Consider the following 19058-nt stretch of genomic DNA (forward strand, 5'->3'; position numbering starts at 1 on the left):
GAGGTAGAAGGATTTATTTTGGCTCAAGGTTTCAAAGGTTTCAGTGCCTGGTTGTCTGGCTCCTTTGCTGTGGGCCTGTGGTGAGGCAGAACATCATGGTGGAGAGGGCATGGCGGGTCAGAGCTGCTCAACTCATGGCTATGGGGAAGCAAGAGAGAGAGAGAGGCCAGAGAATAGATGGAGTCCCAAGGGCAATCCCCAAGGACACACTCCTTCAACCAGTTTCCTCCTCCTACCACCAATACCCACTAATACTCCCAAATTATCTTTTCAGTTCGCTGATGAGGTCAGAGTCCTCAGGGTCGCATCAATTCCCAAAGCTCCACCTCTGAACGCCGCTGCACTGGGGATCCAGCCTTCAACATGTGAGCCTCTTAGGGGACATTCCAGATTCAGACCCTAACAGTCTGTGCAGGTGAGGACAGCCTAGACCCCAGCACCTTCCTACTGCACTTCTCAAAAGGAGGTTCATGGATGTCCACCTGTGTCATCTGGGATACCTGCTCCAGAGCAGGTTCTTGGGCTCTAACCAAATTGGAACTTCATGGGGTAGGAACCTCGCAGGAGGGCATGCCTGGGGGAGGCCAAAGCAAGCATTCCTCAGGCATGACCTCACGGAGGCTCCTACAGCAGAGCCGCTGCCCTGCTCTTACCAGAGTAGTCTCTCTGGTCCTTTAATCTGCAGTCCTTCCTCTGGTCCTTCCTGTGTACTGGACATATCTGCACCCTCGCAGTTTTTACACTAGCCTTTCTTCCCTGACACTAGCCTTTCTTTCTCTTGTGATGATGAGACACAGTCAAATTAAAATTCCCCATCATCCCTGGGAACCAAGTTCAAGTTCCTGAATGTGCTTTGCTTTTTCTTGACTCTAAGCATTCATTGCACATCTACTCTGCACTTGATCCATCTCTGCATTTTTTTTTAGACTATCTTTTCAAACAACTAGAACATATTCTTTTCTGAGAGCCCTGCCCTCCCCTCTCAAGTTGCACAGGGCCTTTGTGCTCTCCTTCTCTGAGTGCTTCCTCTTACACTAGAGTTCTTTGTTTAACTGCCATTTCTACCTCACACTTGGCTGTGCACTGCTGTGAAGAAAGAATGTGGGTAGATTTTTGCTAGTCTCTGATTTTGGCCTGAAAGCACCCTGAGTTAAATGAGCGCAGAATTGACCCACTAACTGCAGATCATGTTCTGGCACATGAACACATATGCTGTGTTACAGGGAAAGCAACAGATAAGCGCTCACGTCCAGTCCATGGTACCAGTTTAGCAAACCTGCTACCTCTGCTCACCTAGTCCCAGGGCATCAACCACAGTGAAAATGCGAAGGTGATCCTCCTTGTGTCTTAGCTTTCTTGGGTAAGTGTTCTTGTTTGAAGGTGATCTTGGGGTCGGGGCGGGGGGCAAGTGCACAGAAGGACTCGATGCCCCCTCTCTGCCTGGGTAACTTCTCCCTAGTGGCAATGCAGTTTTTCTTGTTCCCAATCATGTGGAGGACACGCTTCCCCACCTTTCTATTTCAGAAACAGGTCTGTCTCCAACACACTCAGTCATTTGTTTTCCAGGATTTGGAGCAGAATTAATTAGTTTGGAAAAGCACTGGGACAATGCTAAGTATTATTAATGGCACAATTAGTGGTTCCTTCCTACAGGGGATGCAGTTCCGCCTCTGCTGGCTGTTCTTAGAGACAGGCCCTGCTCTTCCCAGCTTCACTTTAACAAGCTCTGCTCAGTATCCTGACCCAGGACTCTGTCCCATTACACCCAGGCACCACTATAGCCAGGAATTCCTTTATATCATAATGGGCCTGGGTTTCAGGACCCTGTCCACTCTGGCACAGGAAGTGGATGGACCGAGGCATATATCCTTAGCAAGAGGCTGACTTAAAGGACACAAGGTGGAAGCAGAAGTGATATGAATCCAGCATGCTTTAGCCCCAGGAATTACGCTTGGTGCTTCCCACATTTATCTCACTTAATTTAATCCTCATTGCATCAGCCTGATAAAGTGCACACTGCTATCCCATTATGTAGAGGAAGAAATGTGAAGGGGTGAGAGTTGTCCACTTACACACTCCTGATAACTGTCAGAGGCAGGATTCATAGCTACGTGCTTTGACTTTAAAATCACCAGTGTTCAATCAATAGGTGAACCTGGCATGTAGCAATGACACACATACTCTTTGGGGACTTCCTGGAAATTGGTAACAGGTCTGGATCGCAGGATATGTCCCTATCCCCATGCTAACTCCTCCCATGTCAGTAACCTTCTCTGGGTTTAGTGTTTGGCCTTGCCAAGGATCTAACCACCCATAGCTCTCCATTCAGTGTTTTCCTTCTATTTGTTAAGTCTTTGCTGGAATTGTCTCCTTGTCCGGATTCCTGTGGCACATTAAAGACAGCGAGAGCTAATGATGACGAGATCTGCTTTGGGGTTAGCATGTGTTAGGATCAAATACTAGCTCTACACACTACAGATCCATGCACACCCATGTTTATAGCAGCATAATTCAAAATAGCCAAGTTATGGGACCAAGCCTTCAACGGGTGAATGGATGAAAAAAATGTGGAGTTTTACTTAGCCATAAATTAGAACATTATGTCCTTTGCAGGGAAATGAATGGAACTAGAGAAAGTCATGCTAAGTGAGGTAAGTCATACTCAGAAAATCAAGAATTTCATATTTTCTTTGATATATAGGAGCTATAGAGAAAAAAGGAAAGAAAAGGAACCCCATGAGAACAAGAGAGAGAACACGAGAGTAGTGAGATGGGATAGAGGGATGAAGAAGGGGAGGGAAAGGGAAGATACGGGAATGAAACACACCAAAGTATGTGATGTGCATGGGTGAGCATATTGCGATGAATCCCACCATTCTGTATAATTATAATGTACCAACAAAATTAACAAAAAATGCCAGCTCTGTTACTTGATAACTTTACACCCTGTGAAATGTATTTAATGTTTCTTCGTCTCCAGATTAGGAAGATGCTTGAGTCAAATGGTTTTTGTGCCCCCGATCCTCTGCTCTCTCCTTCATCTCTCAGCTGTCTCAGTCATCAGCAGCTTCAAGGAGCCAGGACATGGAGTTAAAGGCTCCTCTGCAAGCTCTGAGAACACTCCACACGCTGGCTCAAATTATGCTCACCATATTACAAGAGCCTTTGCACTTGACTAGACCATAGGCATTTTACGAGCAGGGATTATATGTTGTTCACTATTGGGAGCCTCAGTCAATAGCGTGGGAACGGGCACAGGCTGAAATTTCAACTGAAGTTTGTTGAAAAAGCAAAGGGAGGATGTGATCCTTGAGCTGAGTTTTGAAATGTGGGTAGGTTCTTAGCAGGCAAACAGCGAGCCGGAGGGCAGAATGCAGGGGCTGCTGGAATGAGGGGCTGAATCCAGCAGAGGCTTGGAGTTGGGAAGCATCTGGAGAGCTGGGAGGGCCACTGAGGCGTCTGGGGATGGCTGAGACCAGGATGCATGCCAGGGAGGCAGAGCAATGTCGGGCTGAAGTCCCTTCTGCTCCGGGGATCAATGTTTTGGTCTTCAGTCTCAGTCTCCACTGAGGCTTGAAGGGAACAAAATATTGGTTCAACTCGAAGGAGGTTTTGTTGTTATGGTTTGTTCCAGTTGAGCCACTTCAGATAATGCATTGATTTGGTCACACTCTGAAGCCATGCACTAGGGCATATTTGTAAAAATCAAAACAAAAACAAAATACTTTTGATTCAAGTCACAGTTCAGGGGAAAAGCCATGTTTCTTTAATTCAAAGGAGCACTTAAAACCATGGTGGTATTTCTGATGCTGCCGTCCATCGTTTGAAATATCGTGTCTGTGCTGGGGGGAAGCGTCACCTGGTCTTCCTCTCCACTCACTTCAGGGCTGCCCAGATGTGACCGTCTTCCCTCGTGGAAGTGTCAGGAAGGGATGTCTGCTTTTCCCTCCGCTCTCCTCCCTCACCCCTGTACTGATGAGGGCAGGAGTTTGACTTGCACAGTTTTTCTAACTGTGATCAGTTAGGGGTCATGAAATCAACCAAGATTGAGATCTACATAAAATGAAGCAAAGTCAAATTAAATAAAAAGAACACTCAAAATATTTTTTTGCTGAAAACATATTAAGGTTCTGTAAGTGGGTTTGGCTCCTGGGTACACTCTATTGTGGGTCTTGGTTAAAACTTCTAAGATCTCTTCATCTGTTGCTGCCCCTGACTGGGACGGACCTAACACAGGCCACTGCTCCTGCAGGGCCTGCCTGGCTTGGCTTTTTTCTCAGGTCACTTGACAGCTTCATTGGTGCATTTCCTCTGTTGCTGCATCTTGAGTGTAGTTTGAATGTTGGGGTCCAGGGCTTCTTCTCGGGGCACAGCCGGAGGCTCACACTCTCCTCGGTCCTTGCGAGGGTCAGTGGGTTGTAGCCAGGCTGAGATTCGACACACTGCACTGAGGAGCCAGGCCCTGCTTGGCAGGATGGCTTGTGTGCTGACAAAAGCACACTGCCAGTCGTGGGAACCAGCAACGGCTGAAAAGCGCTGCTCGCTTGGTGTGCCAAGCCACACCCCATGTGGCTGCTCTCACCCAGAAAGGGTGTCTTTGTCTGCTGCATCCAAAGGTTCCAGAGAGGTTTGTGGTGGCCCTGTTGCTTTGCAGCCTCCGGCCGTGGTAGTGTGGAGGTCTGGACTGGGACTAGGGAAGCAAGGCCTTCTTCTTGGTAGCAGATCCCATTGCAATTTCTCCAATCCAGAGTCCTTCCTGAGGAAGCTAAGAAGCTAATATTTATTTCCTAATTGGCACTGGCATCTCATCTCAATGGATACTAAACTAAGAAGATAAAGCCAAGAAGGCTGTAATTACAACCTCTAGAAACCACAACATGTATGGACACACTTAATGAAGGGTTAGTTTCTGTTCTCCACTCCTTCCGGAAGTATCTGCTATTAAAGTGTGTGTGTGTGTGTGTGTGTGTGTGTGTGTGTTTATAGTGATGGTGTCTTATAGTCAGAACTGTAAGACATGGTATTGGACCTGGCTCAGTCCTACACATTTCTGTGAGTTTCAGTTTGGACTTGCTTTTTCCTGCTGTTTTAACTGGTGCCTCGACTCAGAGCTGAAGTCTCTGTGTTTAGAAGACCTTGTTATTTATAATTCCTTGTCCTTTCTTTCCTTTAATCTGTTCTTCCTCTTCTCTGCTCTCTCCCTATGGTCCTTCCCTTTCTTCCTCTATGATGTAGTGAGTTTTAACCTTTGTTAATCCACGTCCTTGTTCCCTGAGGATTGCATCATTCACTATCATACACAAAGAGAAACAAAAACAAAAAAAAAAAAAAAAAACTTTTTTATGCAAAATAAAGCAGTGAATCTGGACTTTTGAATCCAGTTCGTGTCTCCTTCCATTTTACATAGGGAGCTTGCTTCGGAAAGGGGCCAAGTTTAGAATCAGATACACAGGCAATAAAATGTATTTTCTACCATTAAACTTTGGTTTACCTTTCGGAGCCTCAGTTCTTTTCATCTGAACATTTGAAATAAGTAGGGAAGACTCAAATGGAAATTGATTTATTTTTCCTCTCCCAATAAAGCTGCCTAAAAATGTTGCTTGGCACTTTCAAAATATGTGGGGGTAGAAAGTCATCTTTGGACTGATTTTTAGGGATTCTGTTAGACATATGGGTAATGTCGGATGGTATGATCCAGAGGGAAAGGTAAATTAAAGAATCATATTTCTCCTTCAGTCACTCCTGAGGATGGCTGGCACTTACTCCAAAGTGCAGAGCTGGGGCAGGATGGCAGGCCAGTCTGTGCAGGGGGGCAGCTGAAGGGGCTGATACTCTTATTCAAAGATCCCAAGTTATAAGGACTTCTTGGTGGCAAAGGAACTGTGATCTGTTTTGAGTTATGCACAGGCAATGGGACAACTAATGTAAAAAGATTATATTGCTTTCCTAGAGGTACTGTAACAAATCACCCCAAACTTAAAAAATAGAAGTTCATTTCTCATAGTACTAGAAGCTGGAAGTATGAACTCAAGGTGTTGGCAGGTCCTGCTGCCCCTCAGGGCTCCTGGGGAGAATCCTTTCTTGCTCAGGAGGCCGTCGTGCTCAGCATTCCTCTGTTTGTAATGCATCTGTCCAGACCTGCCTTCCTGGCTGCACAGCCTCTCCTTTGCGTCTTTCCTCTAGATCTGTGCCCACATTTCCCTCTTCCTTTAAGGATACCAGTACCTGGCTTAGGATTCACTTGAAGTCCACTTTAACATCATTACATCCTTGGAAACTGTTCTGAATACGGTCACCCACATTAACAGGTCCTGGAAGTTAGAACTTGAGCACCTCTCTTTGGAGCACACAATACACCCACAACAGTGTTCAGGTGGGTAAAAGGATGTGGGGCTAGTGCGCTGGCCTGGCGCTGAGTCAGAAGACAAGGACAGGCATGTTACTATGGGTCTACAGGGTCCTGGAAGCTGGAACCAGTTCCTCCTGTCTGGATTGCACTTGGGAATGTCTTTTGTCTGGGCATAATGGAAGAACTGGTAGTGAAGCATTGCTGCCTGAGGTTTGGGCTTGTTGAGATAAAGAGCCCTTGCCACAAAGTGCAATCTGGGGCTGGCTCCGCTTACCATAAAAGAATCTTTTCTCTGGGACAAGCATGAAGATTGACTCAGCTCTGCAGTTTGAACTTGACCCACCCCAAAACCTTCCTTATTTAGTAACCAACATTCCTGCCTTGCTTCCTCTTCCCCATCAGAGTCATTGTGTCCAGATAGATGTGATGTACTGGCTTGGGTTCTTCTCCAACTTCCTCCATTAGACAATAGCAATGACCACAATATTGGTGGCTAGCATACTAAGAAGGCTTCCTGTGTGCCAAGAAGTGTTCAAGTGTTTATGTGTGTTTTGCCATTAATCTTCCAAAACCCCCTTTGAGATAAGTGCTATTGACATCCCCACTATTCAGTTAAAGAACCCAAACCAAAGGATATGGGGCTGGGTTCTGGGACCCAAACTGCTGTGCAGATGGGGACATTCTGTCCAAGTCTCTCAAAACCTCAGTCCCCATATGTCCTCCCCATCAGGAGAGTGAGTGCATCCACCTTTCAATGCAAAGTCACCTCCGGGCAGGTAGATCCTTGGCTTGGCAGAAGCTCTTGGGAGCCACATGGACTTTAGTGTCCACACCAGAGTGTTCATGTCAGCAGAGGACACAGTTAGTCTGCAGTACCCAGAAGCTCCTTCTCATCCCTTAGTATTTAACTCATTTTTTCCCCTCCAAAAATCCTCCCCAGTCTTTCCCTAGGCAGGGATCATGTAGGTCACATGGACATTTCCTTTTTCTCATTACAACAGTGTGTTCCTGAGGAAGGGGTTACCAAGGTAACCAGGAAGGGTTTCCACACAGTCTTCATGGAGACTTCAGCTCTACTTAATCGGATTATGTGTTCTTGGTTGACTCCATGCTTGTGATAGGAAGAACGCAAATTTTCCTTATTTCTTTAGTTTTCTTGTTTCCATTTTGTATGTTTCTCACAATGCCTCATTGGTCTTCAAACGTTTTCTAGAATTTGGTAACAACTCATCTTTTTCTGCTTTCTAAACTTGAAAGTCTCTTAACCTTTAATAATACAAATGCCTCTTTTGAGTCACACTTGCCCTCAATGTTAGCACCAGGGGATTCCTGCAGGGATGTGATGGGAAAGAATTGGTGTCTTTGAAGGGTATAGGTCAGATATTCGGACTCCTTCCTGTCCCACATATGTACTGAGACATGATTTGGTGACATTTTCTGTAATTCAAATAGCAAAGAAGGTGGGGTATGGTGGTATACACCTGTAATTCCAGTGTCTTGAAGGCTGAGGCAGGAGGAACACAAGTTCAAAGCCAGCCTCAGCAATTTAGCAAGACCTTAAACAACTTAGTGAGACCCTGTCTCAAAAAATAAATAAATAAAAGGAGTAGGGGAGATGGGGATGATGCTCTGGAATTAAGCATCCCTGGGTTCAATCGCTAGTTAAGTCCCCAACAAAGAAAAAAATTAGCAAAGAAGGACACTCCAGTTTAAAAATATCATAATCACATGCTACTTTTCTGATGATTAAAAGAGATGATGCTTGGAAGCACCTCAGTTATTCTGCCTCTTGCCATATTGCACTTTCCTTTAATATCTAGATACATGAACTCAAGTCCATCCTCTGAATAGCTGGGGGAGTCCAATATCCTGTCCAAGATTCCTGACGATACTTCAGGGGCAACCTGTACCGTCTCATGACAACTGTCTGGCTTTCAATCCTGGCTTCTCATCATCTCTTAACATCCATCTTTGCTCCATTCTCCAAAGTACCCCATCATAAAACTGTTTCTGTCTTTTTTGACATTTTTTAAAAACAAATGTCAAGCAATTACTTACAAAGAACAGAACACATCCATGAAAGTAAGTACAGTATTAGAAGCCACACATTCTAAAATTTCTTTGGCCATTCCCAGTGATGGGATATGTTGCAGTCTCTTTCTCTGTGGGTTTGAGCCTCATAGTATTTTCTGGGAACTGCTTCCTCTCCGTTGTCATTCTCTCCTAGTTCTTTTCTTCCCCTACTCCAAGGACTCAACCCAGGGAACAAAGCCTGAGCTGTGGATTGGGGCAGATGGGTAGTGACTTTACGAGCACTTTCTTCCCTGTTTGTTTTTACTTCCTCCCAGATCACAGCTGATTCGCCTTCCTAACCAACAAGGACATCAGAATGTTTTAAGTTTGCAAGCTGCTCATCATGCATGTATATGAATTTTAAGCAAAATAGAAACTTTGAAAAAAAATTTAATTTTCTTAGCCTCCATACTTAAAAAAGATATCTCTCTTTATTAGCATTTGCTAGTGGAAGAAAGAAAGAGGTGGTAGAAAAATGCATTGTCTGCTGTCTGGAACAGACCTCCAAGGCCATGGGGATTTGCTCTTTTATTTTTTTTTTTTCTACTTCAGGTAAAGCACATGGAGGGGAGCTTAGATGAGTCAGCAAATGTTGGACTTCACTGGGTCTGATCACCCACCTTCAGCTGCCTGCAAACCTGGGTAATGCAGAGTCAGGCAGCTGGGCCTGGTGCTAAGTCTCTGTCCAATCATGCCACCCAAATTGGCACACTCCTAAGGATGGAGCCCAACTGCCCTGAGTATTTCAGGGGAAGTTGGACAAGTTTTGTGACTGTCTGGGATATCAGGCATCAGACTGATGCTTATTGCAAAAAATCTTACCCGCTGCTGTTAGTGTCAGCATTTCTGTGAAGCTTATGGGGATAATTTATGCTTCTTTCCAGCTATTCCAGTGCTTCCTCTCCATTTTTTGAGACCATCATTTCATGGGAAGAATCTGGCTCATCCATCACCATCTTCCAGATTCAGCATGTTTTAGGGAGACCCGTGGACAAATGCTACATGGAGGAGGGGGAATGGGCAGCCAACCCTAATTCAACCTAACCTGGGTGTCATGAGAGGGAAGACGGCTTTTCTCCACTTGTTCTAAAGTTCAGTTTTTAGTTTTACTAAAGCGATCCGTGAATGTGGCTTAGAGTCACATAGTCCTACAAGGCTTATTAAACAAACTCACAAAGCCATCTCACTCTTCCCTATCCTCTAAGCCCCCACAAGCAATTATTTAAAACTTTGTAGCCTCTTTTTTTCTTGATATATTCTTACATATGTCTAAATACTACTTTTGCATTTGTCAGTTCACGGATTTAATTTGCTACTCACTGTAGAAAATGAGGATTTGGGTCTCTTTTGCTTCCTTTCTCAAAACCTTATGGAAGACATGTATATTTCTGTTCTCCTAAAAGATCTTATCCATTATGGTAAGATATTCAGTGTTTAATTAATCAAAACATGTAATTTTTTTATGAATTCACTATTTAAATACATACTTGTAAATAGGTAGTCATGTATCTCTTGGTGGGAATGCATCTAAGGATCCTATCTTGGGCAGTGCTAACGTGCCAGCATCGTGGAGAGGGTTGAGGTGACTAGCCTGCTGCATACCTGGCTACATGGCATGGCCTGTCACTCCAGGGTTCACATCTGTGCAACATGGAGCTGTACTGAATACAGTAGGCAGCTGTAACATGATTTATGTCTCTAAACAGATCTGAACATGGAGAAAACCAATGGTAGGAGGTTACATCCTCATCATAATTCTTTGGACCACTGTTCTATATGTGCTTTGTTGTTGACTGAAATGTCATCCTGTGGCACATGTCTGAATATATCAACTATATAGTATGTTTGTGACTCATTTTCTTTCTTGCACAGATTCTTACTCTTACTGAATATAATAATTACCTTTCCTTGTTTATTTTCTTTTCTGTGCAGCTCATTAAGTAATCCCTGTCTCTTTACGTTCCCAGTTGTCCTCTGATCCAATTCTGACACATGAACGGCCCCTCAACCTCATCTTGAAAAAGGCCACTTGTCCCCTGAGACACAGCCACCTTGCTCTTCCCCTTCACCATTATCTCCAGGTCTCACATCCTCTGCTATTACATCCCTTGGCCTCCTGTAACCCCTGAATCTCTTTCTTGGTTTAGTTGCTTCTTTCATGAATGCACCCTCAAGGAAATTCCAGGGGAACAGATAGATGCATGAGGGTTAACGTTTTTTGATATTGTTTGCCTGCAAACATTTTCATTGCTCATTGCTTCAATCTGAATGCTTGTTTCTCAGCTGAATTCATATGTTGGAACCTCCTCTCCAGGGGATAGTGTTCAGGGTGGAGTCTCTAGGAGCTACCCAAATCATGAGACCCTTAAGAGGTTTCAGAGAGCTGCTTTGTCCCTTTCACGGGTAAGGACGTAGCTAGAAGGTACCATCTCTGAGCCAGAAAGGAGGGCCTCCCCTGGACACTAAAACTGCAGGCACCTTGATCTTGGGCTTCCACCCTCTGGAACTCTGAGAGGTGAATTTCCGTTGTTTATATGCCATACCATTTATGGTATTTTGTTATAGCCCAGCCAGATGCATGCAGTGTACAAAATGTTAGCAATCATTTCGTTTTTTCAGAACTCCAAAGGCATCTCTTCCAGCCCCTCATTAAAGCTGCGTGGTTCAAAGCCATTTTGATTCTTGATCTTTTGCAGAGAAACTGCTCTCATCTTTCTCAGGAAATTTTTGGTAATTCCCCGCCCCCCCTTTATTTGGGTGCATGAGTCTTTTTAAAAAATCTATCTGCTAAGTATTAATTAGGTATTAAATGTTAATTAAGCATGCTTTTTTATTCTGGAAACTCAAGCCTTTCATTCTGGGAACATTTCTAGAATTACTTATATATTTTTGCTTTTCTTTTTTCCGTTCTCTCTTTCTTGAGTGACTATCACTGGAAAAATTCAAGATTTTTGGCTTATTTTCTCTTTCTCTCCCATTTCTACTTTTTTTTTTTCTTCCCTCTTTTCTTCTATGTACTAGGAAATTGCCCCAACTTTACCTTCAAATTCTTTGGTTACTCTTGATAATAATTATTGCTGGCTACATCCTTTTAATTTTTAAGAGTTTTTGTTTGTGCTCCCACTTTTGACTCATGGGTATAATATCTTGATTAAAAAAAAGTCTCATGCAGCTTCTTTGTTTTGCACTTGACTGTTCACGTTACCGGCGCCCCTGAGGTGTCATGTGATCCTGGGGTGTCTCACGTTTAAGAGTGGGATTCTACAGAGCTGACTGGGAGCTTGAATGCATGCCTCAGGCTTCTCAACTCACTGCATGAAGCACTGTTTGTTTTACGTTGCTGGAAACCTCTAATATTACATTTAGGTCTTTATTGCCTAGGGCCTATTGTGGGTTGACGTCTCTGGAAGTAGACACTGAGTCAAAACTGGGGTGCAAGTGATTCTTAGAGGCTGACACTGCTGGTGAGAAGGAGCAGGCAGGACTGGGCCAAGGAAGAAATCAAACTGTGACTCGGGCCACCCAGAAGGGAGCTTCCCATCATTGTCCCACAGGGGCCTGGAAAGCCTGCCTCTAGGCCCCTGGCTTGGTTGATGACTACCATACCTACCCAATGACTACTAGATGCGAACCAGGACCTGGGTGGGGCATCTCTGTCTACCATCAACCAAGCTGGCTCTCCAAGAAGGCTCCCCCAGTCTCACCCTTTCTACAGTATGTGGGCTTGTTCTGAGAGTCAAAGGGGTAGGGGAGTGTCTCTAATCAGTCTAAAAATGTTCTCATTGTAATTCTTTTATTATTATTATTTTTAATTTATCTTTTAATTTTTTACAGACTCCATTTTGATTCATTGTACACAAATGGGGTACATAATTTCATTTCTATGGTTGTACACTTTTGTGACATGGGTGTCCCACCTTTATCTGTATCTCATATTCCACAGATAAAAGACCCTTTAATTTATCCATTCCAAAGAATAGGTCCTCAGACTGTGATCCACAAAAAAAAAAGGTGGAATTTAACTGCTTCTTAAACCTGCTTAATTTTTTCCTCTTGTTGTTAGCCTCCCAATTTTCCCATTTCCAGAAATAAATAGCACCATTGATTTTTTTTCTCTGATGTTTTGGAGACACGTGCAGCATAAATCGGCTCACCCAACTGGCTTTCCCACTGCAAGTGTAGGATCGTCCTTGGAGTTACTATGCCCTGTCAATCATCCATCTGCTTTGCAGCTTCCAACATGTTGCTGCAGTTATATCCTCCCCTGCTCTCTTTGTCCTTGAGGGATTATACTTAAAATAATCCCTTTCCTCTCTTTTTACTGAGTTTGGGTCATTGAAGATATATATGAATGTATATTGCCATCTTAAACTTGATGTTGTTTTTAAAGAGATACAGTCTGTAATTTTTCTCCCCAGCTGATTGTAAAAATTCCTTGGCACAAATTAGAGAAGCAGCACAGGATTGTAAAAGCAGCAAGGGTTTATAGCTAGTGGCTCTTTTACCTGATTAACAAGATCTTTATTCATCTGAGCCTCATGTAATTGTCAAATGGGGATCAGAGTAGCTTTCTGCAAGTTATATGAGATCAAATATATAAATTACCTTACTTGCAGTAAATAGCTATAAATTTAGTTCTTAGTTCTCTTTGAACCTGCAGATGGATGTGTCTTATATTAAAACATAACGAGGTCAAATAAAACATTTGAAATTAGACTGTGGGTGTGCTTGCTTATTATCTTTCTTTGTGGCTTGGTAGACTTTTTCTCTGGATACAGCTGTGTTGGATTGACTGCCAGGTGATCCTAAAGCAAAAGATGGCAGAGACCCAGTTTTCTAGCATCCCATCTTTAGTTTACCAATAGAATTTTGGTTTCTTGACATTTCTTTTTTCTTTCTCTCTCTTTTTTTAATTTCCTCTTTCTTTTCTTTCCTCCCTTCCTTCCTCTCCATTGCCCTTCTCTCGCTCTTTCTTCCTCTTTTTTTAAATTGTTGTTTTGTCTCATAGTTCATTTGTTTTTATTCCCATTCTTGGTCTGGGTTTCAGGTTAATAAGAGACATGGTATGCATATAAATTCACTGTTTCCATAAACCCTGGCAGCTTCACTTTGGAGGTTTAAGAGCGACTATAATAAGTGAAGAGGAGATCACGGTTGGGTGGCTGAGTGGCATGCATTGCTTGTTTATGAGTCCACATTTAAGTCTGGGGGTATGACACACTGTGGACTGTACCTAGCCAACCTTCCTGGGGGCACTTGCAAGCAGGCCTGGCTGGCTTTCCAGTCTCATTTTCGTGCACTGATGCTCTCTAATACTTGACCCCCAATTCCCCTACACTCGAAAACACATTTACAGACACATAAACTACCTCAGGTGTCCCAAAGTGTATGAAATATCAAGTTTGCATATGAAAAATGGAGATTCCTGAACATGGTCAATAAGAAGTAAACTTTTTGCACTTCATTTTATGCTTTTCTTTAGAGTCTTTTGTCATAGCAATGTGTTTAAAGCATACAATTAAATATAGAGGTAACAAAAGAAACTATACTGTTTTCTACCTACATAACTATATATGCATTGTCTCATGTAGTAATACATATGCTTATTGATTAACACACAGAATATCAAGATTTAGCACCAAGTTTAATGACATCTACTATTTCTGCATAAACATAATTTTGAAATATCTGCAACAGGAGTGATATGTCACCAAAATATTTGTGGTTTCTACTGGTGACATCACATAAACTACTACTAAGATTTAGTTAGTTTCTTACTTTCAAGATGCTAAACTTCAGTTCAGTTTTAATGAAAATAAAGATGTAAATTTTGTTTCCATCCAAGTTCAGGGACTTCCTGAGTTCTAACTATGCACTATTAAAGTTTCTGTGAGAGCATTGTTTTAGACTACACTCCTGTGCTAGGCTTCTGAAGACCAGACCAAACCAAAGTGGAATCACTCATGCTAAGTACCTCATAATCAAAATGAGACTTGAAGTAAGTAGGTAAACCCCCAAACAGAAAAGTTTTCCCTGCAAACAGGAGAGTAACAGCAATCAATCAAAAAGAACCCATTCTATCTGAGTTATGGTAATAAGGAAATCTTTTCTACTTAAACATTGTACCCCATCCACCTTTTTAAAAAAATTTCTATTTTTTGCTTCTTTCTTACAAAAAAATTCCAAACCATTATGCCCAGTGGAACTCTCAGTCTATTTTTTTTTTTTTTTTTTTTTTTTTTTTTTGCCACTCTTGGAATTAAACCTAAGGGTGCTCTATCCCTGAGCTACATCTTCAGAACCACCCACCACTTCTTTTTTTTCAGTTTGAAACAGGGTCTTTATAAGTTTCTGAGGTTGGTCTTGAACTTGTGATGGCATCTCCTACCTCAGTCTTCCAAGACACTAGGATTGAGGTGAGCCCATCACACCCAGTACTTATTTTAATTTTATAGAATGATGTGGTATACAATTCTATAATTGCAAATGAGAGGCAATCAGTTGGGCATGGTGGCACACACCTGTAATTCTAGCTGTTTGGGAGGTTGAGGCAGGAGGATTACAAACTCAAGTCCAGTCTGGACAATTTAGAGACCCCATCTCAAAATAAAGTGAAAAAGGCTGGGAATGTAGCACCCCTAGGTTCCCTCCCAGCGTGTGCGCGCGCGTGTGTGTATTACACCAATCAAATCTTTAAACATGTTGTCATTTTGTTTTTTGCTTAAATCAAGTTTTAAAAAAGAATGCTTTTCTAAACCTAAGCCTACTCTATTGGAGTCTCTGGGACAAAGCCTAAGAATCTGCATTTTGATAAGCTTCCAGAACAGATTCACTGTTCTGATTTAGCATTATCACAGTAACTGATTTAGCATTTCCCCAATAGGCCACAGTTTCAACCCTCTGTGTACCTATAAGCCTCGCCCCTGGCTTGGAAGGTCCTTGAACACTGGTGGACACGATTCAGCTAATCACATCTTCAAAGACTTCCAGGATAGTTTTCTTTATCCCCTATGCCCTATCTTCAGGCAGATTTAGTTGCTCTTTAGTCTGGCTCCATGGAGTTCTGGAATGTACTCTTGTCTCTGTATAAGATACAACCCCAGTCCTGCCCCGCCCTCCACCCCATCACAGGAGAGAAGTGGGGGAAAGGTGCTATTGAACAGTAATAGCAGGAAAGACCAAAGAGCTTCTGAAGTCCTGGAAAGCATATTTCCTGTTTCTAATGATAAAACCCAACCCACAAGGAATCCTCAAAATGGGGTCCACTTTGGTGAGCCTTTTTTAGTTAACTTCTCATCTCTGAGCTCCATTTCAGGAGTTTGGAGTTATCATCCTGAGCTTTCCAAGCACATTCCTCGGCCTTCTTTATCGTCTGCAGTGTGGTCCTTGGACCTTTTTAAACTTATCTTCTTTGCTCTCAAATCCGCACCCTCAGCCCTTACATCCATTCACTCCTCTTGTCCCTCGTCCCTCCTTCTTGTTAGTTCCCTTACAGTTTTCCCTGCAGTTGGCGGGGTTTTGCAGGATCTTTAAATTTTGAAAATAGAGCTGGGGAAAGAGAACCTTTGTCCTTCACAGTGCTCGGATCTCTGGGTGGGTTATGTTAAATACAGTAGCAATAATCTACCAGGAAGCTGAGGCAGAAGGATTGCAAGTTCAAGGTCAGTCTCTTCCACTTAGTCTCAAAATTAAAAAATTAAAAGGACTGGGGCTGTGGTTCAGTAGTAAAAGTCCCTGGGTTCAATCCCCGGTACCCCCACCCCAAATCAACTTTATTCCCAAAAGACTCCTTCAGACACCTATTCTGCCCCTCATTAGGCTGAACTGGGTCTGTCTTCTCAGTTTGAGTTACATTGTCAAAATCACCCAGTTCCAGGAGAGACCGGCAGTGAGGGAGAAAACCCCATCAAACCACATGGAATCATCTCCCTGGTGCTTATTTTATCTGTCTTGTGAGACTGTATTCTTCAACAGGAGAGTCCAACTGTTTAATCAGTTGCTTTTTTTTTTTTTTTTTCTGTTGGGTTATTTAACCTCACATTAAAATTCTCCAATTATAATAAGCATGCTACAGGGGTAGATTACATAGAGCATTTCTCTCAGAGTGACTTGCATAGTAAATGGTCAACCAAGAAGAGATTCATTATTTGTCTCTTATTTTCAACAATCATCAAAATACCAGAACATAGTAGTTGCTCCATAAATCCTCAAGGACTTGAAGTATATGAACAAGATAAGAAACCTCAGAGTAGGAGAAGCTTTGTCCAAATTCTGAGCCTGCCACTAACTGTCTTCCTAAAACTTGCATAAGTTCTGTCCTTTCTAGAATTAATACCTGGTCCCTCCCCAGACTGAATGGATTATCTAATTTTAAAAGCAGTGGTTTCAAGTTTCATAATCCACTGGATTTCTTAATAAAAATAATACTTAACGATGAAGATGATGTAAAGTAACAGTATTTCAGATTGCCACCCTAATATTTCATAAGAAAATTCTATTGTAACTTTTATTGTGATTTTGATTATTAATCAGGTTGAGAACTATTGCTTTAGGTCCTATTATATCCAACTCTCAAAGATTGTTTTAAAATAGCACAGGAAACTGTGCAAATAGCCTCCATAGGAAAATAGAACATGAACACTTAACGGTACACTGGATTTTTAAAAAATTTTATTTATTTACTTATTTATTTTAAAAATTTTATTTGTTCTAATTAGTTATACATGATAGTAGAACGTATTTCTGCATTTTGATAAATCACACATAAGTGGAGTATAATTTCTCATTTTTCTGATTGTGCATGTTATGGGATCACATTACCAAGAGCACATCACTCATTTCTGTGGTCCCTACCACCTCACCTACTCAGTAAATGTTTGTTACAAGCCCATTATGCAAGGAGTTTGTGGAAGAACCAGGGAACAGCATACAGGTCTTTCCTTGGAGAGACTGAGAAGTTGGAATGGAAGAGAGATAAGAAAGTCAGTGAACTCACCAGGTGCTGTGGCACACTCCTCTAATTCATTCCTTGGGAGGCTGAGGTAGGAGGATAACAATTTTGAGGTCAGCCTGGGCAACTTAGCTAGACCCCATCTTAAAGATACATTAAAAGGGCTGGATGTAGCTTAGTGATAGAGCCCTTCCATTTTTAGGGGCGGTGGTAAGCTCCTGGGAGACGACATCATCTTCTCTTACCCTTTATCAAACACAGCGGCCACTCCCCTGAAGCACCAAGGTATCTTAAAAGCTAACACGCTAAGTTGAACCCTGAACTGTGATCGTCAGGCTGATTAACATTGAAAACTCCTCTATATGCAAGATGAAGTATAATTAAAGCTTCAATGCTATTAAATTAGAGGGGAAAACACCTGTTTCTTTCCCTTAAAGAGCAGTTGAATCAAATTCTTAAGCATGGACCAAGTGCTCATTGTATACTCAAACCAAACTGAGTTTTGGCTTCCAGAGGCATGGGAGTGTGCCCTGGAATAGCAGGTCCCATCACTGAGATGCCTGGGGTGGGTGTGGGGTTCATTTGCCTAACGGGATCATTAAGATTTTCCTAGTGTAGACAAAAAAAATATTAACTTGTCAAAGAAAAAATTGCTTAAATGTCATTAAAAAGTTTGATGCTGTCATTATTCTTCTTAATGGTGCAAAAATCAGCTCTGGACGCCAGTTCTGAGATTGCATTGTTAAAAGAATCCTGTGCTGGAAGTTTCAATGACCTAATTACCATATTTATTGCCAGATTCTGTTTTCTAATTCCTGATGACTTTGTCCAACATATTTATATGCTGTTCCTTTTCTTTTTTGGCTCCAGGTTCTGGGTTGGGCTTGTTGTAACATGAATTGGAGAGCCTTTGGACAACAGAAAGGAGACTGGGCAGGGTTGGCCCTGAAAATGACAATAGGCCAAAGCCAGATGAGAGGGGAAACCACAACTGGCTGCCAGGTAATCATTACCAGCATCAGAGACACCGTATTGTGGTGCAATGGCTATAAATTAAGTTACACAAAGTAATCTGGCTTTCCCCTTGTTTTGATGACCCATGCTAGGGTTCCCCTTGAAATCTGCTTAGATCCAGAAAAGAACCAATCCTCTTCCTTCTTTCCTTAATCAAATCTCACAAATTCCTCATCCTGAAGAAGACAAATTAAATGCTAAGCATCCTTGGGTGTCTTGTGGTCCTAACCAAGAGAAAGCTTGATGGTAACTCTTAAGTCTTTAAAAAAAATGTACCTTGCTTTATGGGGCCTGAATTCTAGTCTCTTACTGCTCAGTGTGCATAACAATTTGTTTTGTGTCTTTTGAGGAGTATGGAAACTATTTAGAAACTCACAGTCTCCCTTCGGCTTATTGCAGACACTCTCAATGTCACCTGGTTATCTGCAATATGCTCTAGTGGCTAAAGCAAACAGCACTTGACTTCCTACTCTATTTTCTTTTGCTTCTTCTCATTAAGTAAAGATCAAAGAAAGCACCAAGCACAGATAAGTAAACAATAAAATAGAGAATCAGTTCTTGAAATTGCCTTCTCTTTAATGATCAGATATGATCCTCAGAAAGACTTTGTGTTTCCATGTTGGCATAGCTGAATACTTATAGTATCTGCTTCTAAATTAAGATATTCTTAGC

At 42.3% G+C, this 19058-nt stretch overlaps 1 protein-coding gene across 6 annotated transcripts in view; it reads left to right on the forward strand.

Annotated features, from left to right (window-relative positions):
• The window catches only part of Lratd2 (LRAT domain containing 2), a 79069-nt gene that overhangs the window by 54659 nt on the left and 5352 nt on the right, over positions 1-19058 (forward strand). For all 6 annotated transcript variants that reach the window (XR_007103968.1, XR_007103970.1, XR_007103971.1 and 3 more), the window contains 3 exons: positions 275-415; positions 1224-1360; positions 18243-18374. The gene's annotated coding sequence lies outside the window, so the exon portion shown is untranslated. The remainder of the gene's footprint in view (positions 1-274; positions 416-1223; positions 1361-18242; positions 18375-19058) is intronic.

The sequence above is a fragment of the Sciurus carolinensis genome, chromosome 1 (assembly GCF_902686445.1).
Source record: "Sciurus carolinensis chromosome 1, mSciCar1.2, whole genome shotgun sequence".
NCBI lineage: Eukaryota > Metazoa > Chordata > Mammalia > Rodentia > Sciuridae > Sciurus > Sciurus carolinensis.